General features: G+C 39.5%; 1 protein-coding gene across 20 annotated transcripts in view; it reads left to right on the top strand.

The window, feature by feature from the left end:
- NFASC (neurofascin) overlaps positions 1-25,086 on the top strand; it is a 195,377-nt gene that overhangs the window by 72,924 nt on the left and 97,367 nt on the right. For 19 of the 20 annotated variants that reach the window (XM_070474620.1, XM_070474617.1, XM_070474619.1 and 16 more), the window contains one exon: positions 24,396-24,504. The exons of the other annotated variant lie outside the window; for it this stretch is intronic. The gene's annotated coding sequence lies outside the window, so the exon portion shown is untranslated. The remainder of the gene's footprint in view (positions 1-24,395; positions 24,505-25,086) is intronic. 20 annotated transcript variants of the gene reach the window in all.

The following is a 25,086-nucleotide window of genomic DNA, read 5'->3' as shown; positions in this document are numbered from 1 at the left end:
GAGGAAGAGTGATACCCTTCCCTTTCCTTCTCACGTGGTTGTGGTGGTGGTAATATTGGGAACAAAAGGTCTTAGTGAAAGGAAAAAGTTTATTAAAATATAAGAGTTTGTGCTTGAGCTTAGTCGCTCAGTTGTGTCCGACTCTTTGCAACCCCATGGACTGCAGCCCACCAGGCTCCTCTGTCCATGGGGATTCTCTAGGCAAGAATACTGGAGTGGGTTGCCATGCCCTCCCCCAGGGAATCTTCCCAACCCAGGAATGGAACCCAGGTCTCCCACATTACAGGGGAATTATTTACTGTCTGAGCCAGCAGGAAAGACAGGGGAGCCCAGAACACTGGAGTGGGTAGCCTGTCCCTTCTCCAGGGGGTCTTCCTGACCCCAGGAATTGAACAGTGTCAACTGCATTGCAGGCGGATTCTTCACCAGTTAGAGATTTAAAATTAGGAATTTTCAGCATATAGTGTTGTGTCCAACTCTGCAGCCCCATGCACTGTCCCTTTTCAGCACATGAATGGTGTTCAGTGCTGTGAGACTGAGTGAGATCGCAAGGCACAGAGTCTAAGTAGAGAAGACCGTCTAGGATGGGGCGTGGGGCAGTCCAACCCTAGAAGATGGGCAGAAGAGGAGGATCCAGCAGAGGAGATGGAGAGGGAAGAGCAGTAAGGAAGGAGGAAGATGGTGCCATTCCAGATGCCAAGGGAAGGAAGTGTTTTCAGGAACACACAGCGATTGCTTGTGTTAGGGCAAGAAAGATGAGACTAGGAATTTATTTACCACTGGACTTACACTGTGGAGGTGACCTTAATAAGACCAGTTTTGGCTGAGTTGTATGGGAAAATCTTGGTTGGTACAGGCTACAAGGAGTTTGGAGAAGAGGAATTAAAGGATATAAGCATCGGCCGGCCTGTAAGGACTTTTCCTGTAAAGCGAAGGGAAGTAGGGCCACAGCAGAGGTGAGAGCCAGGCACGAGAAGGCTGATTCCTGGGCTGGGATAAATTGCAGGATATTTGTGAACCAGTGGGGACGATCCAATAAGCAAGGAAAACTTGGTGAGGCGGGAGGACAAGAAGCCTTGCTGGAGCTCGTTGCTGAACCGGCAAGAGGAGACTGGGCCCAGAGCCAGACAGGTCACCCATGGGGAGGATGAGGAGGCGGGATGTGCAGGACATCAGCCGGCAGGCGGGCAGGTGGGACGGTGGCATCTGTGGAGGTTCTTGCTTGTTATCTCTGTTTTCTGTCAAGGAATAAACATAGCCATCAGCCAAGAGCAAAAGGATGGGAGAGTGAGAGTCCCAGTTTCTGTAAGATGTAAAGTGTCAGGCATTCTTCTCAAGTGTACATGGAACATCTCCAGGATTGACCACGTGCTGGGTCGCAAGGTGAGCCTTGGTAAACTTAAGAAAATTGAAATCATGTCAAGCACCTTTTCTGATCACAAAGCTATGAGATTAGAAGTAAATCTAAGAAAAGATTACAAGAAAAAGACTAAAAGACACAAACACGTGGAGGCTAAACAGTATGCTACTAAACAACCAATGGATCACTGAGGAAATCAAAGAGGAAATCAGAAAATACCCAGAGACAAGTGAAAATGAAAGCACAACATTCCAAAACCAATGGGATGCAGCAAAGGCAATTCTAAGAGGAAAGTTTATAGCACTACAATCCTTCCTCAGAAAACAAGAAAAATCTCAACTCTACAATCTAACCTTACACCTAAGACAACTAAAGAAAGAAGAACAAACAAAATCTTAAGTTAGTAGAAGAAAAGAAATCATAAAGATCAGAACAGAAATAAATGAAACGCAAACAAAACAATTACCAAGATCAATGAAACTAAAAGTTGCTTCTTTGAAAAGAAACAAAATTTATAAACCTTTAGCCAAACTCATCAAGAAAAAAAAGAGAAAAGACTCAAATCAATAAAATTGGAATTAAGAAAGAAGTTAACACGGACTCCACAGAAATACCAAGGGTCATAAGAGACTATGAGTAACTGTATGCCGATAAAATGGACAATGTGGAAGAAATGGACAAAGTCTTAGAAAGGTACAGTTTCCCAAGAATGAACCAGAAAGAAATAGAAAATATGAACAGACCAATCACAAGCACTGAAATTGAAACTGTGATTAAAAACCTACGAACAAACAAACGTCCAGGACTGGAATGCTTCACAGATGAATTTTATCAAACATTTAGAAGAGAGTTAACACGTATCCTGAGGAAGCTGTTCCAAAAAATTGCAGAGGAAGGAAAACTTCCAAACTCATTTTGTGAGGCCGCCATTACCCTGATACCAAAACCAGACAAAGATACCACAAAAAGAGAAAATCATGCGCCAATATCACTGATGAACATAGATACATAAATCCTCAACAAAATACTACCAATCCGAATCCAACAACACAAAAAAAGATCAAGTGGGATTCATCCCAGGGATGCAAGGATTTTTCACCATCCACAAATCAATCAATGTGATACAGCACATCAACAAATTGAAGAATAAAAACCATATGATCATCTCAGTAGATGAAGAGAAAGCTTTTGACAAAATTCAGCACCCATTTGTGATAAAAACTCTCCAGAAGGTGGGCATAGAGGGAACATACCTCGACATAATAAAGGCCATATATGACAAACCTACAACTAGCATCATACTCGATGGTGAAAAGCTAAAGGCCTTTAAGATCAGTAATAAGACAAGGATGTCCACTCTCACCACTTTTATTCAACATAGTTTTGGAAGTCCTAGCTACAGCAATCAGAGAAGAAAAAGAAGTAAAGGGAATCCAAATTGGCAAAGAAGTTAGACTGTCACTGTTTACAGATGACATGATATTATACATAGAAGACATAAAGACACTACCAGAAAACCACTAGAACTCATCAATGAACTTGGTAAAGTTGCAGGTTACAAAATTAATACACAGAAATCTGTTGCATTTCTATTCACTAACAACAAAAGATCAGAAAGAGAAATTCAAGAAACATTTCCATTTATCATCACATCAAAAAGGATAAAATACTTAGAAATAAACCTACTCAAGGAGACAAAGACCTGTACTCTGAAAACTATGATGTTAATGAAAGAAATCAAAGACATAAACAGATGGAAAGATATACCATGTTCATTGGTTGGAAGAATCAATATTGTCAAAATGAATACTACCCAAGGCAAGCTACAGATTCAACGTAATCTCTGTGGAAATTAACAATGGCATTTTTCACAGAACTAGAACAAAAAAATCTCAAAACTTGTATGGAGAAACAAGAGACCCTGAATAGCCAAAGCAGTCTTGAGAAAGAAAGATGGATTTGGAGGTATTAGGCTCCCTGACTTCAGTGTACACTACAAAGCTACAGTCATCAAAACAGCATGATATTGGCACAAAAACAGAAACATAGAGCAATGGAACAGAATAGAAAACCCAGAGTAGCCCATGTACCTATGGACACTTAATCTATGACAAAGGGGGCAGGTCTTCACAATGTTGGAAAGACAAGTCTCCTCAAATGGTGCTGGGAAAAGTGGATAGCTACATATAAAAAATGAAATTAAATCATTCTTTAACTCCATACACAAAAATAAGCTCAAAATGGATTCAAGATCTAAGTGTGAGACCAGACACTATGAAGCTTCTAGAGGGAAACATAGACAGAACACTCTCTGACATAAATCACAGCAATATCTTTTTCAACTTATCTCCTAGAACAATGGAAATAAAAACAAAAATAAACAGGACCTACTTAAACGCAAAAGCTTTTGGACAGCAAAAGAAACAAAAAAAACAAAAAGACAACCCACAGATAGGGAGAAAATATTTGCAAATAATGTGACCAATAAGGGATTAGTCTTCAAAATTTACAGCTGAAGACTCTTAACAGCATCAAAACAAACAATCCACTCAATATTGGGCGAAAGACCTAGATAGACATTTCTTCAAAGAACACATACAGATGGCAAATAGGCACATGAAAAGATGTTCAGCATCTCTAATTATTAGAGAAATGCAAATCAAAACTACAATGACGTATCACATCACACCAACCAGAGTAGCTATCATCAAAAAAATCCACAAACAATAATTGCTGGAGAGGATGTGGAGAGAAGGGAAACCTTCCCATACACTGTTGATGGGAATGTAACTTGGTCCAGTCACTAGAGAACAGTATGGAGGTTCCTTAAAAAAGCTAAAAATAGAACTGCCATATGACTCTGAAATCCCACTCCCAGGCATGTATCTGGAGAAAAACATAATCCAAAAGGAAGTATGCACCCCAGTGTTCATTGTATCAGTGTTTACAATAGCAAAGACATGGAAGCAAATGAAATGTGCATCTACAAAGGAATGAATAAAGGTGTGGTATGTGTGTATACACACACACACACACACACACACACACACACACACAATGGAATATTACTCAGCCATAAAAAAGAATGAAATAATGCCATTTGCAGCAACATGGATAGACCTAGAGAGTGTTATATTGAGTAAATCAGGCAGAGGAGAAATGTCATATGACATATGTGGAATCTAAAAAGAAATGACACAAATGTACTTACTTACAAAATAGACTCACAGATTTCAAAAATGAAGTTATGAAAGGGGAAGGGGTAGGTAGGGAGTTTGGGAAGGACTATGCACAAGGTACGCATTGCTATGTTTAAAATGAATTAACAAGGACCTACTGTACAGCACATGGAACTCTGCTCGGTGTTATGTGGCAGCCTGGATGGGAGGGGAGTGTGGGGGAGAATCTTGGTCGGTTGCTAAGTCGTGTCCAACTCTTTGCAGCCCCATGGACCGCTGCACACCAGGCTTCCCTGTCCTTCACTATGCCCTGGAGTTTGCTCAGATTCATGTGCATTGAGTCTATGATGCTATCTAACCATCCCCAACTAACCATTGGGGGAGAATGGATTCATATATATGTATGGTTGAGTCCCTTCACTGTTCATGGGAAACTATCACAACATTATTTGTTAATCAGCCATACCCCAAAATAAAAAGTTTAAAAAATAAAATGTAAAGGAAAAAAGAGAGATAGAACTCCAGTTTATTTTAAAAAAATGTGTAAGGGAAAAAAAGAGATGAAACTTACAAGTTAAAAGAGATATAATAATTATCAACTAGTTTGCGGATCTTATTTGGGCTCTGATTCAAACAGTGAATAAAACTGACATTTGTGAACATTGGAAATTTAAACAATGAGTGAATATTTGATAGTAATAAAAGTTTTATTTTACTTTGTTTTATTTAGTTTTATTTATTTTATATTTCTATTTTAAATAGTTCTGCAATGAACACTGGCATACATGTGTCTTTTTGAGTTGTGATTTTCTCAGGGCATGCTGGCAGGAAGCTACTATGTCGCACAGGGATCTCAGCTCTGTGCTCTGTGATGACCAAGAGAGGTGGAGTGGGAAGGTGGGAGGGAGGTGTAAGAGGGATGGAATCTATGTATACACATGGCTGAGTCACGGTGTTGTACAGTAGAAACTAGCATAGCATTGTAAGGCAGTTATATTCCAATAAAAACTTTTAGGTTATTGATAATTTTGGAGGTGTGATGTTATTGAGGTTATGTTTTGTGAAAGGGTCGTCTTTTAGAGATAGATGCCAAAGTATCTGTAGATGAAATTATCCAGTGACAGGGGATTGCTTCAAAATAATCCAGTGGAGGAGAGTGCAGAAGCATGCATGTGTGTGTGTGTGTGTGTGTGAGAGAGAAGAGAGAGAGAGAGAGAATGTGCAATTGGCCTTGGGTCAGTAATTGTCAATGTTGGCAGATGTGCTTACGGAGATTCATTATGTTTATTCCTACTTCATAATGAAATTAAAACAAGGGAAAAAAGAGTGGGGAAGGAGAGGTCGGGGGTTAAGAAGAAAGGAGAAGTATGAATTGCCGTCTGGGAGAGCAGATGAGCAGGAGATGCGTTTGATTGGCGTGTGCCATTAAGGGCCCACTTGAGATTCAAGAGTGTGAATTAAAATGAGACCAGACTGCGTGAATGTATATATTTCCCTAGCCATGCCCAGCTGCACATGTAGGGGTGCAGCGCAGGTGGGGCATTGTGGGCTTAGGATGAGTTAGTATCATCCTCCCGTCATGCTGATAAAGTCGTGGAGGATCAGAGTCCTGTTTTTGCTTCAGTGACTTCACAGATAATTTGACTGACTGAGTTCCCAGCCCACTCACATGTTTTGACTAAACTCAGTACTCTACTGCAGTACTTTAAAATGGCTTGTTTGCAGGTGTTAAATTGAGGGGGGAGTATGGGAGTTTATTATTTACTGACTGTGGAGTGTCAGTTTAGGAAGATGAAGTTCTTAGGAGGAATGGTGATGATGGCTGCACAACAGTGTGAATGTACTTAATGCTGCTGAACCGTACACTTAAAATGATCAGAATGGTAAATTTTATGTTGTGTATATTTTGTGGTTGTTCACTCACCCAGTCATGTCCAGCTCTTTTCGATCCCATGGACTGCAGCACACCAGGCCTCCTTGTCCCTCACCGTCTCCTTTGCCCAAGTTCATGTTCATTGCATTGATGATGCCATCCAGCCATCTCATCCTCTGATGCCCTCTTCTCTTTCTGCCCTCAATCTTTTAAAGCATCAGGGACTTTTCCAGTGAGTCAGCTGTTTGTATCAGATGACCAAAATATTGGAGCTTCAGTTTCAGCATCAGTCCTTTCAATGAGTATTCAGGGTTGATTTCCTTTAAGATTGACTGGTTTGACTTTGCTGTCCAAGGGATGTTCCAGAGTCTTCTCCAGCACCACAGTTCAAAGGTATTGATTCTTTGGCATTCTGCCTTCTTTACAAACCAGTTCTCACAACCGTTCATGACCACTGGGAAGATCGTAGCCTTGACTATGCAGACCTTTGTCGGAAGAGTAATGTCTGCTTTTCAACACACGCTCTAAGTTTGTCATAGCTTTCCTGCCAAGAAGCAGTTGTCTTCTGTCATAGCTGCAGTCACCATCCACAGTGATTTTAGAGCCCAAGAAGAGGAAATCTGTCACTACTTCCACCTTTTCCCTTCTATTTGCCATGAAGTAATGGGCCTGGACGCCATGATCTTAGTTTTTTTAATACTTAGTTTTAAGCCGGTCTTTCACTCTCCTGCTTCACGCTCACCAGGAAGCTTTTTAGTTCCTCTTTGCTTTCTGCCATTAGAGTCATATCATTCACATATCTGAGGTTGTTGATGTTTCTCCCACCTATCTTTATCCCAGCTTATAACTCACCCAACCTGGCATTTCTCATGATGTGCTCAGCATATAGGTTAAACAAACAGGGTTAGAGTAGACAGCCCCGTCATACTACTTTCTCAACCTTGAACCAATCAGTTGTTCCATACAGGGTTCTAACTGTTGCTTCTTGACCCTCATACAGGTTTCTCAGGAGACAGGTAAGATGGTCTGGTATTCCCACCTCTCTAAGAGCTTTCTGCAGTTTGTTATGATCCATACATAGAGAAGGAAACGGCAACCCACTCCAGTGCCCTTGTCTGGAAAATCCCATGGACAGAGGAGCCTGGTGGGCTACAGTCCATGGGGTCGCAAAGAGTTGGGCACGGCTGAGCGACTAACACTTACACACACAGCAGAACCGATGAAACAGAGGTAGATGTTTTTCTGCAATTCCCTTGCTTTCTCCATGATCCAGCAAATGTTGGCAATTTGATCTCTGGTTCCTCTTCCTTTTCTAAACCCAGCTTGGGCGTCTGGAAGTTCTTGGTTCGCATAATGCTGAAGGTTAGCATGCAAGATTTTAGGCATGACCTCACTAGGATGGGAGATGAGTGCAGTTGTCCGATGGTCAGCCATTCTTTAGGACTCCCCTTCCTGGGAATTGGGATGAGGACTGACCTTTTCCAGTTTGTGGCCACTGCTAGGTCTTCCAGATTTACTAATGTATTGAATGCGATACCTTGATGGTATCACCCTTTTGGGTTTTGAATCTGTATTTTACCAGTGGGTTTTTTTTTTTTTTTTATTTACTTGGTTGCATCTACTAGGGAAAAAGTGGAAATAGAAGTGATTGCAATTGCCTTGTGTCCCATGCTCCTCCTCTTTGGTCCTACTTAGGGGGTAATCTTTGGAGGAGGGAATGGCACCCCACTCCAGTATTCTTGCCTGGGGAATCCCATGGACAGAGGAGCCTGGTGGGCCACAGTCCGTGGGGCTGCAGGAGTGGGATATGACTTAGTGACTAAACCACCACCACCAGGGCGTAATCTTGGCTTGTGAGTCCTCTCCCCACGTGTGTGTGGCTGGGATGGGTGTGATATTATTGCCTCTTGTGAACAGTGTCAGATCCTCATTTTCACTCGTTAGCTTGTTCTGTGGAGGATGTTGCTGGGGTCTAGTTGGGAGTCAGAGCATCTGCTAAAGATGCAGGGAGTCTCCCCATCCCTAATGATGGCTCAGGTCTTGTGGAGTGCTGCCTTCACCCACTCACAAACTTGTCAGTTTGTGAAATCTCCCAGACTCTTCATCTGCAGTGAGAGCCTGTCTTTCCTTGGAGCCTTTCTTCCTAAGTCCCAGGCACAGGAATAGGGCTTGCTGTGACATCACGTCTGTTTTATCTTACTTAAGAGTTTTCTATAAATCAAAACTTTCTCTGGACAGCTCATGTTATCTTTACAAATTTGTCTCTCATTCATGGTGTATTTTAAAACCAAGACATATGGAATATATAAGCTAAGTTTAGTTATACCCTTTTTCCCCATAGGGAAACAATTTTCTGATATAATCACAGTAACAATTTTCTGATATAATTACAAAGAGAAAGCAAGGTGAAAAGACAACCCTCAGAATGTGAGAAGATAATAGCAAATGAAACAACTGACAAAGGACTAATTTCCAAAACATACAAGCAGCTCGTACAACTCATGGAGAAGGCACTGGCACCCCACTCCAGTGCTCTTGCCTGGAGAATCCCAGGGACAGGGTAGCCTGGTGGGCTGCCATCTATGGGGTCGCACAGAGTCGGACACGACTGAAGTGACTTAGCAGCAGCAGCAGCATACAACTCAATACCAGAAAAGCAAACAGCCCAATCAAAAAGTGGGGAAAAGACCTAAACACATTTTTCCAAAGAAGACACACGGATGGCTAACAACACATGAAAAGATGCTCAACATCGCTCATTATTAGGGAAATGCAAATCAAAAATGCAATGAGATATCACCTCACACCAGTCAGAATGGCCATCATCAAAAAATCTACAAACAATAAATGCTGGAGAGGGTGTGGAGCAAAGGAAATGCTCTTGCACTGTTGGTGGGAATGTAAATTGATAGAGCCACTATGGAAGACGGTATAGAGATTCCTTAAAAAACTAGAAATAAAACTGCATATGACCCAGCAATCCCACTCCTAGGCATATAACCTGAGGAGACCAAACTTGAAAGAGACATATGTATCCCATGGTTCATTGCAGCACTATTTACAATAGCTGGAATATGGAAGCAACCTGGAAGTCCATTGACAGATGAATGGATAAAGAAGTTATATACACAATGGAATATTACTCAGCCATAAAAAGGAACACGTTTGAGTCAGTTCTAATGAGGTGGATGAACCTAGAGCCTATTATACAGAGTGAAGTGAGTCAGAAAGAGAAAGATAAATACCGTATTCTAACGCATATATATATGGAATCTAGAAAAATGGTACTGAAGAATTTATTTACAGGGCAACAATGGAGAAACTGACATAGAAAATAGACTTATGGCCATGGGGAGAGGGGAGGAGAGGGTGAGAGGTATGGAGAGAGTAACACGGAAACTTACATTACCATTTGTGAAACAGATAGCCAATGGGAATTTGCTGTGTGGCTCAGGAAGCTGGAACAGGGGCTCTGTAAAACCTAGAGGGGTGGGAGGGGGCAGGAGACAGGAGGAGATTCAGAGGGAGGGGATAGATGTATACCTACGGCTGATTCATGCTGAGGTTTGACAGAAAACAGCAAAATTCCTTAAAGCAGTAAAATTCAATAAAAGATAAATACATTTTAAAAAACTACAAAGAGAAGTTTTAAATGAAATTGAGGGCCATGACAAAGTAGCAGTAGGAATGTCGCCCTGTAGCTCTGAACCAGGCTTCTGAGTGGCATGAAGGGAGTGTGGGTTCTGAAGACACCCACCAACCTGGGTTTGAGTGCTGACTCTGCCTCTCACCAGCTGAGAAACCTTAAGCAAGTTTTTTTTAACATCATTAGACTTCAAATTTCTAATATGTAAAATTTGAATAATAATTCCTTCCTTATAGGAATATTGTAAGAATTGGATGGTTGTTTGTAAGAATGGGTGTCTGTTCTTAATTTGTCCTCATTGCTACTGTCTGTTTTAACAAACATAGCTGAGGAAGGATTAGAATGTGGATATCTGTGTGACTTTAGAGAAATCACTGAACTTCTCTGAGCATCATTCACATTTCTCATCTATTTCTGCATCACTTTTCTCATCACCTTGAATGATGGAATTCAGTTAGTGGTTTCTGAGATCCGTTTCATTTCAGATAATCTAGGATTCCTTTGACCCATTGGATGTTTCTAGGGAAGGACTTCAGGAACACAGCATTGGATTAATCATGATGCTTGGTTCATGACTCATTCTCATCATTGGTCCAAGCGTGCCCTGCTGTTTTTCTTTCTTTTATTCCTTCTCTCCCTCCCTCCTTATCTCTCCCTTCTTCCCCGCTTCCTTCCTACTTTTTTTTTCCTTTCTTATCATCCGTTTCGGAGAAGGCAATGGCTCCCCACTCCAGTCCTCTTGCCTGGAAAATCCCATGGATGGAGGAGCCTGGTAGGCTGCAGTCCATGGGGTCGCTGAGAGTCGGACACGACTGGGTGACTTCACTTTCACTTTTTACTTTCATGCATTGAAGGACATGGCAACCCACTCCAGTATTCTTGCCTGGAGAATCCCAGGGACAGGGGAGCCTGGTGGGCTGCCATCTATGGGGTCGCACAGAGTCGGACATAACTGAAGCGACTTAGCAGCAGAAGCAATCATCTGTTTACTTATTTATTTATAGCAATATTGTAACTACTTGCAAATCTACCACATATAACAAAATATAAGACTTTGAGAACTAGCAAATATCTAATCTTATGGTACCATCACAATTAAGCTGTTCTTTCCACCTCTCTCACTACCAGAAGTAATCATTATCTTTCCTTTTTAATTGTAGTAAAATATGCATGACATAAAATTTCCCATTTAAACCATTTTTAAAGTGTGCGGCTCTATAGTGTTTAGTACATTTGCATAGTTGTGCAACTCATCTTCAGAACTGTTTTCATCTTGCAAGACTTAAACTCTGTACCCATTAAAGAACAGCTCCTTATTCCTCCTCCCCTTGGCAACCTTCATTCTACTTTCTGTCTCTATGAAATATGACTATTCTAGGTATCACATATAAGTGGAATCATACAGTATTTGTCCTTTTGTGACTGACATTTTAATTTGCATAGTATCCTCAAAGTTTATCCATGTTGTAGCACATGATAGAATTTCCTTCCTTTTTAAGACTGAAGAATATTCCATTGTATGTTTTTACCACATTTTGTTGATCCTTTCATGTGTTGATGAATACTTGAGTTACTTACACCTTTTGGCTATCTTGAATAATGCTACTATGAACATGGGTATGCAGATATTTCTTTGAAATCTTGCTTTCAATTCTTTTTTTTTTTTTAGTTTAAAAAATTTAAATAATTTTTTGGCTGCACTACACAGCACACGGGATCTTAGTTCCCCAACCAGGGATTAAAACCACACCTTGTGTAGTGGAAGCATGGAGTTTTAACCACTAGACCACCAGGGAAGTCCCTCCATTCTTTTTTATATGTACCCAGAATGAAATTGCTGGATCATATAGTAATTCTATTTTTAATTTTTTGAGGAACCATCATGCTGCTTTCCATAAAGGCTGCACTATACTCCCCCCAGCAATGTAGGAGGTTCCAGTTTCTCCACATCCTTGGCAACACTTGTTGTTTTCTGTTTGTTTGTTTTGGATAGTAGCCATCCTAATGGGTATGTGATGATTTCCCATTGTGGTTTTGATTTGCATTTCCCTATTGCACATCTTTTTATATGTGTCTTGGTCATTTATGTATCTTCTTTGGAGAAATGTCTATTCAAGTCCTTTGCCCACGTTTTAATTGTGTGTGTTTTGTTGTTGTTGAGTTGTAGTAATAATTATTTTAGAATCCTGTTTTCTTTTATTTCCTCTTTATTATATCACTTTATTGCATAGCACTCTAATTCACTTATTTTGTCTGCTTTGTGTATTTCACCCTTTGACTCTAACACAGTTTAATTATCCATTTCTTTGCTGATGAACTTTTGGGCCATTTCTAGGTTTTTCCTATAGTGAACAATGCTGCCAGAGACATAGTTTTACATATACAGGAGTTCCTTACGGGTCTATATCTAGAAGTAAATTTGCTAAACCATTGTTTGTGAATGCAACTTTAGGGAATGATGTTCAGCTTTTTCTAAAGTGATTATACCCTTAGCAGTGTATAAGAAACTCTATATTTTCAATCTCTTTGAGCAGTTGATATCATTCGATTTAGTAATTTTTGCCAATTGAGTGAGTTTGTAAATTGGTCCTGATTTGCATTTCCCAATTACCAATACTATGTTTATTAACCATATGCATTCTTGTCTCCTTCCTATATTTCTATTGGATTGGTTATCCTCTTATTTACTTATAGAACTTCTTTATATATTCTTGATAGTAATCCTTTGTCAGATCTGTATATCCAGTATCTTCCCCCAGGTTTTAATCTGCCTTTCTTATACCTTAAAGATTTTTTTTTCCAATTTCAGTCAATGGAGATATACCTTAGAATAAAATCCACTTCTGTTAGGTGTTTAGTCTTATAAAATTTGCAAATACATACAGTTATGTAACCACCACCATAATAAAAATACAGAGCATTTCCATCATTCCATAGAAGTTCTCATATACCCCCCTTTTGGTTAATCTTTTCCCTGCAGTCCCAGCTTCTGGTAACCACTGATCTGTATTATGTCCCTGGAGTATGCATTTCCTAAAAATGTCATATAAATGAAATCATGTGACACCGGCTTCTTTTACTTAACAATGCGTTGGAGATGCCTCTAATTTGTTGCTTATATCAGTAGATCTCTTTTTTATTGATAACTAGTTTTCCATTGTATTACATACACAGTTTATTTATCCACTCACCTATTGACAGATATTTGGCTTATTTCTAGTTTTTGGCAATTATGAATAAACTTGCTATGAATATTCATGTGTAGGTTTTTCTGTTCAGTTCAGTTCAGTCACTCAGTCATGTCCGACTCTTTGCGACCCTAAGAATTGCAGCACGCCAGGCCTCCCTGTCCATCACCAACTCCTGGAGTCTACCCAAAACCCATGTATTGGAGTTTCAGCTTCAGCATCAGTCCTTCCAATGAACACCCAGGACTGATCTCCTTTAGGATGGACTGGTTGGATCTCCTTGCAGTCCAAGGGACTCTCAAGAGTCTTCTCCAATACCACAGTTCAAAAGCATCAGTTCTTCGGTGCTCAGCTTTCTTCACAGTCCAACTCTCACATCTATACATGACCACTGAAAAAAGCATAGACTTGATTAGACGGACCTTTGGAGGCAAAGTAATGTCTCTGCTTTTAAATATGCTATCCAGGTTGGTCATAACTTTCCTTCCAAGGAGTAAGCGTCTTTTAATTTCATGGCTGCAGTCACCATCTGCAGTGATTTTGGAGCACCCAAAAATAAAAGTCTGACACTGTTTCAACTGTTTCCCCATCTATTTCCCATGAGGTGATGGCACTGGATGCCATGATCTTAGTTTTCTGAATGTTGAGCTTTAAGCCAACTTTTTCACTCTCCTCCTTCACTTTCATCAAGAGGCTTTTTAGTTCCTCTTCACTTTCTGCCATAAGGGTGGTGCCGTCTGCATATCTGAGGTTATTGATATTTCTCCTGGCAATCTTGATTCCAGCTTGTGCTTCTTCCAGCCCAGCGTTTCTCATGATGTACTCTGCATAGAAGTTAAATAAGCAGGGTGACAATATACAACCTTGACATACTCCTTTTCCTATTTGGAACCAGTCTGTTGTTCCATGTCCAGTTCTAACTGTTGCTTCCTGACCTGCATACAGGTTTCTCAAGAGACAGGTCAGGTGGTCTGGTATTCCCATCTCTTTCAGAATTTTCCACAGTTATTGTGATCCACACAGTCAAAGGCTTTGGCATAGTCAATAAAGCAGAAATAGATGTTTTTCTGGAACTGTCTTGCTTTTTCAATGATCCAGTGGATGTTGGAAATTTGATCTCTGGTTCCTCTGCTTTTTCTAAAAGCAGCTTGAACATCTGGAAGTTCACGGTGTATGTATTGCCTGGCTTGGAGAATTTTGAGCATTACTTTACTAGCGTGTGAAATGAGTGCAATTGTATGGTAGTTTGAGCATTCTTTGGCGTTGCCTTTCTTTGGGATTGGAATGAAAACTGACCTTTTCCAGTTCTGTGGCCACTGCTGAGCTTTCCAAATTTCCTGGCATACTGAGTGCAGCACTTTCACAGCATCATCTTTCAGGATTTGAAATATCTCAACTGGAATTCCATCACCTCCACTAGCTTTGTTCGTAGTGATGCTTTCTAAGGCCCACTTGACTTCACATTCTAGGATGTCTGGCTCTAGGTGAGTGATCACACCATCGTGATTATCTGGGTCTTGAAGATCTTTTTTGTACAGTTCTTCTGTGTATTCTTGCCACCTCTTCTTAATATCTTCTGCTTTTGTCAGGTCCATACCACTTCTGTCCTTTATCGAGCCCATCTTTGCATGAAATGTTCCCTTGGTATCTCTGATTTTCTTAAAGAGATCTCTAGTCTTTCCCATTCTGTTGTTTTCCTCTATTTCTTTGCACTGATCCCTGAGGAAGGCTTTCTTATCTCTCCTGGCTATTCTTTGGAACTCTGCATTCAAGTGGATATATCTTTCCTTTTCTCCTTTGCTTTTGGCTTCCCTTCTTTTCTCACCTATTTGTAAGGCCTCCTCAGATAGCCATTTTGCTTTTTTGAATTTCTTTCTTGGGGATGGTCTTTATCCGTCTCCTGTACAATGTCACGAACCTCCATCCATAGTTCATCAGGCTCTCTGTCTATCAGATCTAGTCCCTTAAATCTATTTCTCACTTCCACTGTATAATCATAAGGGATTTGATTTAGGTCATACCTGAACGGTCTAGTGGTTTTCCCTACTTTCTTCAATTCAAGTCTGAATTTGGCAATAAGGAGTTCATGATCTGAGCCACAGTCAGCTCCCGGTCTTGTTTTTGCTGACTCTATAGAGCTTCTCCATATTTGGCTGCAAAGAATATAATCAGTCTGATTTCAGTGTTGACCATCTGGTGATGTCCATGTGTAGAGTCTTCTCTTGTGTTGTTGGAAGAGGGTGTTTGCTATGACCAGTGCATTCTCTCGGCAAAACTGTATTAGCCTTTGCCCTGCTTCATTCTGTACTCCAAGGCCAAATTTGCCTGTAACTCCAGGTGTTTCCTGACTTCCTACTTTTGCATTCCAGTCCCCTATAATGAAAAGCACATCTTTTTTGGGTGTTAGTTCTAAAAGGTCTTGTAGGTCTTCGCAGAACCGTTCAACTTCGGCTTCTTCAGCATTACTGGTTGGAGCATAGGCTTGGATTACCGTGATATTGAATGGTTTGCCTTGAAAACGAACAGAGATCATTCTGTCATTTTTGAGATTGCATCCAAGTACTGCATTTTGGACTCTTTTGTTGACCATGATGACTACTCCATTTCTTCTAAGGGATTCCTGCCAACAGTAATAGATATAATGGTCATCTGAGTTAAATTCATCCATTCCAGTCCATCTTAGTTCATTGATTCTTAGAATGTCAACATTCACTCTTGCCATCTCCTGTTGACTGCTTCCAATTTGCCTTGATTCATGGACCTAACATTCCAGGTTCCTATGCAATATTGCTGTATACAGCATTGGACCTTGCTTCTATCATCAGTCCCATCCACAACTGGGTATTGTTTCTGCTTTGGCTCCATCCCTTCATTCTTTCTGGAGTTATTTCTATACTGATCTCCAGTAGCATATTGGGCACCTATCGACCTGGGGAGTTCGTCTCTCAGTGCCCTATCTTTTTGCCTTTTCGTACTGTTCATGGGGTTCTCAAGGCAAGAATTCTGAAGTGGTTTGCCATTCCCTTCTCCAGTGGACCACATTCTGTCAGAACTCTCCACCATGACCCGGCTGTCTTGGGTGGCCCCACACGGCATGGCTTAGTTTCATTGAGTTAGACAAGGCTGTGGTCCTGTGATCAGATTGGCTAGTTTTCTGTGATTATGGTTTTAGTGTGTCTGCCCTCTGATGCCCTCTCGCAACACCTACTGTCTTACTTGGGTTTTTCTGTAGAAATATATATTAATTTCTCTTGGGTAAATACCCAGGAGTGGAATTACTGGGTCATATAGTAACTATATATTTCATCTTTAAACATCTGCCAAGTGGTTTTCCAAAGTATACTATTTTTATGTATGTAAGTTCCAGTAGCCTCATATCCTCACCATCATGTGAGGTTTTCGCTTTCTGGGGTTTTTGAGCTGTTATTCTAACAGATATATAATGGTCTCATGGTATCTCATTGTGGTTTTAATTTGCACTTCCCTAATGACAAGTAGTGCTAAATATCTTTTTGAGTGCGTATTTGCCACATGTATCTCCTTTGCTAAAGATCTATTTAGATCTTTTGCTTATTTTTTATTGGGTTGTTTATTGGCTTATTATTCAGCTGAGAATTCATTGTGCATTCTGCAACCAGACCTTTACCAGATTTGTCTTTCAAACATTTTCTCTAAGTTTGCGGCTTCTCTTAGAAGTGTCTATCTTTGTGGCTGTGCAGGCCCCTCTAGCCTCTCCTGGTTATTCCTCCCCTTACTGTGCAGATACAGCTTTTAAATACATCTGGGAAAATATTTTAGTTTTTAAAAATAATGTCAAAATTCTGTAATATGTGCTAGCACATAATGAAAATATGTTAAAAAGATATTTCCATCCAGTTTGTATTACTTGGTGTGGTAGCAGATTTTTCTTCTCAGTTTGTTTTTCTAATGCCTAACATTAAGTTGAATCTGCCAAAAGAAGGAAATGAGGCATAAAAATTGGAAAGGAGAAAAAACATTATAATTATTTACAGATGATACTATTATGTGAAATACAAAGAGAATCAGCTAAAAACTACTTTAATTAAATTTTTTATTTGAGACAATTATAGGTTCATATGCAGTCGAAGCAAATAATACAGACAGATCCTTTATATGCTTTCTTTGCCCATGCATGCTTAGTTGCTCAGTCAGGCCTGACCTTTGTAATCCTTTGAACTGAAGCCCGCCAGGCTCTTCCATCCATGGAATTCTCTCGGCAAGAATACTTGAGTGGGTTGCCATTTCCTTCTCCAGGGGATTTTCCTGACCCAGGGATCCAACCCATGTCTCCTGTGTCTGCTGCATTGGCAGGCGGATTCTTTACCATTGGGCCTCCTGGGAAGCCCTATGCTTTTCCCAGCTTCCCTCAATAGTAACACCTTGCAAAACTGTAGTATAATACCACACTAGGATATTGACAATGTACTGTCAAGATAAAAACATTTCTCTCAGTACAGAGGTCTCTCTTGTTAACCTTTTATAGACACACCCATCTTTTCCTATCACGAACCCCCTTTCTTAACCCATGGCAACCAATAATCTGTTCTGTTTCTATAATTTTTGTCATTTCCAGAATGTTATATGAATGGAATTACACAATATTTAACCATTTGGGTTGACTTTTTTCACTCAGCATAATTGAGTGGAGATTTGTCCAAGTTATTGCATGTTTCAATAGTTCTTTCCTTTTTATTGCTGGGTAGTGTTGTATGATATGGACATACTGCTATTTGTTTAACCATTCATCCTGTAGAAGCTACTGGGGTTATATTACCATATGTAAAATAGATAGCCAACGGAGGAAAAAAAAGATACTGGGGTTGTTTCCATCTGGGGGTTATTATGAATAAGGCCACTATAAACATTCATATACAGGTTTTGCTATGAATATAAGTCTTTATTTCTCTGGGATAAATGCCTGGAAGTGCATTTGTGAATTACATGGTGGTTACTTTTTTTTTTTTTTTAAGAAATTGTCAAACTATGTTCTAGACCATATGTATTATTTTGCATTTCCACCAGCAGTGGATAAGTAATCTAGTTTTTCTACATCTTGTCAGCATTTGCTGTTGTCACCATTTTTTATTATTTTAGCCATTCTGATAGATGTGTAGTGATATCTCACTGGATTTTTTTCTTTTTATTGTGGGTTTTAATTTGCATTCCCCTGATGGTTAATTATGTTGAATATCTTTTCAATGCTTGTTTGCTGTCTGAATAGATATTTCAGTGAAATATCTTTTCAAAACTTTGATCATGTCCTAACTGGATGTTTGTATCTTTACTGCTGACTTTTGAGGTTCTTTATTTTATATTCTAGAGCTAGTTCTTTGTCATATGCATGGTTTCTCCTACTCTTATCTTTTGCAAAACAAAGTTTAAGTTTTGAAGTCTAGTTTATCAATTTTCCTTTTACAGACCTTGCTCTTGTCAGCAAATCTAGTTTGCTTAGATTTTCTCTTGTGTTTATTCTACAAGTTTTACATTTTAAGTCCACCATCCATTTGAAGCCATTTTTGTGTAAGGACATGTGTTAAAAACATATATATATATATATATATATATTTTTTTTTTTTTTTTTTTGCCTGTGAATCCTATGGATGTCCAATTCCTCCAACACCATTTGTTGAAAAGGTTATCTTCCTCCATTATTTTGGCTTCTTTGTAAAAAATCAGTTGAGCATATTTATGTTGCTCTATTTCTGGTTTCTCTGTTCTGTCCCATTGATCTGTGTGTCTGTTCCTCCACCAATACCACATAGTTTTGATTACTGAAGCTATATAATGAGTCTTTCAATTGGGTAGATTGATTCTTCCCATTTTTCTTTTTTAAAATTATTTTAGTTATTCTAGTTTCTTTGTATTTCCATATAAATTTTAGCACAATCTGTCTTTATCTATTAAAAATCTTGGTAGGATTTTGATAGATGTTGTTTTAAACCAGTATATAAATTTGCGGAGAATTTGCATGCTTACTTTATGGAGTCTTCTAATCCATGAACATGATATATGTCTCTCCATTTTTGTAGTGCTTTGATTTACTTCATCAGTAGTTATCAGCATATAAGTCGTGTACATGTTTTATTCATTTTATACTTATGTATTGAATTTTTGAGGGATTGTTATGGGGTACTGAAATTTTTCCATGTGTTCATTGCTTACACACAGAAATAGAAATGATTTTTGGGTGTCTAATCTGATATCCTGAGACCTTGATGACTCTAGTTCTAAGAGGATCTTTTTGTAGTTTCCTTGGGATTTTCTACATAGACCATCATGTTACCAGCATGTAGAAACAGTTTTATTTCTTCCATTCTGACTTGTATGCCATTTATTTCCTTTTCTTGCCTTATTCCAGTAGCTAAAACTTCTAGCACTGTGTTGAAGACATTGCTGCAAATGGATTTATTTCACTCTTTTTAATGACTTGGTAATATTCCACTGTATATATGTACCACATCTTCTTAGCCATTCCTCTAAAAGTATGTCACATTCTTAAGTAGATTCAACATCATAAATATGTCATTTCTAAGTTAATTTGCAATATTAATACAATTTAAAAATACCATCTGATTTTTAAAAAACTAGAGAACCTGGTTTGTAGTTCATGTGGAAAAAAACAAGCAAGAATAAACAGGAAAATTCTTAAAAACCAAATTTAATCAATTACAGTAATTAAAAGTGTATGGTACCTGCATATGAAGAAATAAATAGATGAGTGAGAGAGAAAATCCAGAAATAGACCCAAATGCGTAAGGGGATTTAATATATGATAAAGATGGTATTTCCAACCAAAGGGTAAAATGTGAATTCTTCAATAAATGAAGTTGGGAAATCCAGCTGATATATTTATAAAACTATAGTCCTCCCTCCTATGATTTCAAAATAATTTCCTGATGAATAGAAGATTGAAACAAAAATACTAAACTATAGAAATGCTAAGGAATATATGGGAATCTTAAAAATATTCTTGAAAATAGAGACCTAAGTATGACAAAAAGCAGTGATAAAAGATCTATTTAACTATGAAAAAACTTTTTTGTCATGGCAAAAATATCATAAATAATATTAGGGTAAAAATATTGACATGGACAGTACAGCTCCTCTTCTAAAGAGGTAATTTTCCTAAAGTGTTCCTTCGTATAGATGCAGACATTCTCAACAGAATTCTAGCAAACAGAATCCAAGAACACACTTAAAGGATCATACACCATGATCAAGTGGAATTTATCCCAGGGATGCAAGGATTTTTCAACATCCACAAATCAATCAATGTGATACACCATACCAACAAACTGAAAGATAAAAACCATATAATCATCTCAGTAGATGCAGAGAAAGCTTTTGGCAAAATCAACACCCATTTTGATAAAACCTTTCCAGAAAATAGGCATAGAAGAAACCTCAGTTCAGTTCATTTGCTCAGTCGTGTCCGATTCTTTGCAACCCCATGGACTGTAGCACGCCAGGCCTCTCTGTCCATCACCAACTCCTGGAGTTTACCCAAACTAATGCCCATTGAGTCGGTGATGCCATCCAACCATCTCATCCTCTGTCGTCCCCTTCTCCTCCTGCCTTTAATCTTTCCCAGCATGAGGGTCTTTTCCATTGAGTCAGCACTTCTCATTAGGTGGCCAAAGTATTGGAGTTTCAGCTTCAACATCAGTCCTTCCAATGAACACTCAGGCCTGATCTCCTTTAGGATGCACTGGTTGGATCTCCTTGCAGTCCAAGGGACTCTCAAGAGTCTTCTCCAACACCATAGTTCAAAAACATCAGTTCTTTGGCACTCAGCTTTCTTTATGGTCCAGCTCTCACATTCATACATGACTACTGGAAGAACCATAGACTTGACTAGATGGACCTACCTCAACATAATAAAGGTATGATATATCCACAGCAAACATTATTCTCAATGATGAAAAACTGAAAGCTTTCCTCTAAGATCAAGAACAAGATAAGGGTGCCTACTCTCTTCAATATTACTCAATATAGTTTTGAAAGTCCTAGCCATAGCAATTAGAGAAGCAAAATATGAAATTAAAAGAATCCAGATCAGAAAAGAAGAAGTAAAACTCACTGTTTGCAGATGACATAACACTATACATAGAAAACCCTAAAGATTCTGCCAGAAAATTACTACAGCTCATCAATGAATACAGTAAAGTCACAGGATATAAAATTAATGTGTAGAAATCCCTTGCATTCCTGTACACTAACAATGAAAAATCAGAAAGAGAATTAAGGAAACAATCCCATTCACCATTGCAACAAAAAGAATAAAACACCTAGGAATAAAGCTACCTAAATAGACAAAAGATCTATATGCAGAAAACTATAAGACACTGATGAAAGAAATCCAAGATGGCACAAACAGATGGAGAGATATTCCATATTCTTGGATTGGAAGAATCAATATTGTGAAAATGACTGTACTACCCAGAGGAATCACACAGATTCAGTGTAATCCCTATCAAACTACCAATGATATTTTTCACAGAACTAGAACAAAAAATTTCACAATTTGTATGGAAACACAGAAGGCCCCAAATAGCCAAAGCAGTCCTGAGAAGGAAGAACGGAGCTGGAGAAATCACCTTCCTGACTTCAGACTATGCTCCAAAGCTACAGCCATCAAGACAGCATGGTGCTGGCACAGAAACAGAAATATAGACCAATGCAACAAGACAGAGTCCAGAGACAAACCCACACACATCTGGGCACCTTCCTTTTTACAAAGGAGACAAGAATATACAATGGAGAAAGGACAGCCTCTTCTGTAAGTGGTTCTAGGAAAACTGGGCAGTTACATGCAAAAGAATGAAACTAGAACACTTCCTAACACCATACACAAAAATAAACTCAAAATTGATTAAAGACTTGAACGTAAGGCCAGAGACTATAAAACTGTCAGAGGAAAGCATAGGTAGTACACTCCGACATAAATCACAGCAAGGTCCTCTTTGACCCACTCGTTAGAGTAATGGAAATAAAAACAAAAATTTAAAAAATGGGACATAACTAAAATTAAAAGCTTTTGCACAGCAAAGGAAACAATAAACAAGATTAAAAGACAACCCTCAGAATGGCAAATGAAACTGACAAAGGATTAATCTCCAGAATATATAGGCAATTCATGCAGTTCAATATTAGAAAAATAAACAACCCAGTCAAAAAATGGGCAGAAGACCTAAACAGACATTTCTCCAAAGAAGACATACAGATGGCCAATAAACACATGAAAAGATGCTGAACATCACTAATTATTAGAGAAATGCAAATCAAAACTACAATGAGGTATCACCTCACACCAGTCAGAATGGCCATCATCAAAAAATCTACAAACAATAAATGCTGGAGAGGATGTGGAGAAAAGGGAACCCTCCTACACTGTTGGTGGGAATGTAAACTGATACAGCTTTTACAGAGAACAGTATGGAGATTTCTTAAAAAAAAAAACAAACTAGGAATAAATCTACCATATGACCCAGTAACCCCACTACTGGGTCTATACCCTGGGAAAACCATAAATTGAAAAAGACTTGTATCCCAATGTTCATAGCAGCACTATTAACAATAGTCAGGACATGGAAGCAATCTAGATGTCCACTGACAGATGAATGGATAAAGATGTGGTATATTTATACAATGGAATATTAACCATAAAAAAGAATGAATTTGAGTCAGTTCTAGTGAGGTGGACAGAGTGAAGTAAGTCAGAAAGAGAAAAGCAAATATCATGTATTAACACACATATATGGAATCTAGAAAAATTGTATTGATTAACCTATTTTCAGGGAAGGAATGGAGAGGCAGATATAGAGAATGGACTTGTGGACACGGTGGGAGCAGAAGAGAAGGGGACGGATGGAGAAAGTAGTACCAGCATATATACACTATCAGGTGTACGGAGGACAGCTGGTGAGAAGATGCGATGTAGCAGAGCCCCGCCTGGGCTCTGTGATGACCTGGGGGGATGGAATGGGGAGGGGAGGGAGGTGCTGGTTAGATGTGTAATAAGGCTGATTCACGTTGCTATTTGGCAGAAACCAACACAACATTGTAAAAGTTAAAAAACAAATATTTGTAAACTGGCTGAATATACATACTGGCTGAAGATATTACAGTAAATTTAACATTAATATGGTGTTAAATAACCATTAATATGGTAACTATAAGAAAGAAATCTTTAATTTTTAAAAAATCTTTCTTTACAAGTAAATTCCATATAATTTTGAATTTAAAAAATCTATGTTCTATGCAAAAAAGTGTGAAGAGTTCCTTCAACCTGACAAGAGTAAACCAACTAGATATTGCCACATTCCCCTCCACACTGGTGGATGTTACCATTTCCTACAGACACATTTTAATGTTAAAGCAAATGATTGAGGTATGTTATCTGTACTGAGAAAGGCTAAGTGATTGCCCCAAAGGATCAGACCTGGGACCTGAACATTTGAAATGCCGACAATGATCTGGTGATCTGATGCACTGCCCTGTACCTTCTCCCCATTTTACAGATGAGGAAAATGAGTTACACGTAGGGAAGTATTGTTCAGTCGCTCTGTCGTGTCCGACTCTCTGCGACTACACCCTAAATAATAAAAAAAGCTAGGACCTAAAACCCATGTCCCCTAACACCAAAATTAGGTCTCCTTTTAATGTGCAATTCATTTATTATGAACTTGGTTTGATTATCTGTAGATGGGAAAGAAAAACATAATACTTCTCTTAAGTAAGAAAATTAATGAGATAATTATTGGGTAAATTCTCCCTTGGGTGTAGGAGAAATTCTTTGAGATATGGCTTCCCTCCTTTAGGTGACTAGGGATTCCGCAGTTTGATTATGATGTCAGGTCACAATAATGATATTATGGAGAGAGAGGGAGACGACTTTCCTTACCCAAAGTCCAGCACGCTTAGGCACCTTGCAGAATCTCTCCCATTTCTTGCAGAGTGCTTTGAATTTCTGTGAACAAAGATGCTCTTATGCTATGTAAAACTGTGCAAACGGGTGTAGACAAAGATGTAATTTCCCAGTGAATGAACAAGCCACAAAGCACAAAGCCTTTTCTTTTTCTTTCCTCGAGTGACCCTGGGGTTCTTCTTTGTGCTTGCTTTGTGACAGGTTGATTGACTTCTGTGCAGTTTGGGACGCTGGAGTTTTCCTTGCCTTTGCAGCCGGGCAGGGAGCCCCCTCTGGCGTTACAGGAAGGAGGCTGAATGAGGCAGAGACGGTGAGTGCAGCCTGCCGGTGAGTGCGGGGTAGGGGGAGTTTCATGCCTCCTGCCCCTTCTCTTTGATGAGAGGTTTCTGGACCTGGGATCTTCTGAGGGACAGCTCCATCCTTCTCCCCGCAGTGGGCTACAGAGCCAGACTGCAAGGCTGTCCTTGGCCGGGAGGCTGGCTTTGGGAAAGCACTTGTTCCTTTTTCTCCAGCAGATGCAGTGAGCCGGCACTAGCCCTGCATATTGTCCGGACTGTTACCTCATTTGAAAAATGGGAACAGCTGTGTTTGTGACCCGCGCCCCCCTTAGCGTGGCCTCTGCAACCCAGGGGCCCCCTGAATGACAGCGCCAGCACATGGGGGGCCTTGTGAGAACCCCTTCTCTGGGCGGGCAGGGGGCCCTGGTGGATGGACAGCTGTCCAGGGCGCAGTTCGTGGCTGAAGCCACACCCTGTGTCCAGGGTCTGCACTGCTGCATTGTGGGATAAAATTTCCCACTGCTCCCGGCAGCTCCTGTTTCGGTCTCAGGCAGGAATGTCAGGGGAGGACATGCAAGAATTAAGGGCTACAGTTTTAACCAAGGAGTAATTGG

The sequence above is a fragment of the Odocoileus virginianus genome, chromosome 11, assembly GCF_023699985.2.
Source record: "Odocoileus virginianus isolate 20LAN1187 ecotype Illinois chromosome 11, Ovbor_1.2, whole genome shotgun sequence".
Taxonomy (NCBI): domain Eukaryota; kingdom Metazoa; phylum Chordata; class Mammalia; order Artiodactyla; family Cervidae; genus Odocoileus; species Odocoileus virginianus.
This window is presented reverse-complemented; position numbering and strand designations above follow the sequence as displayed.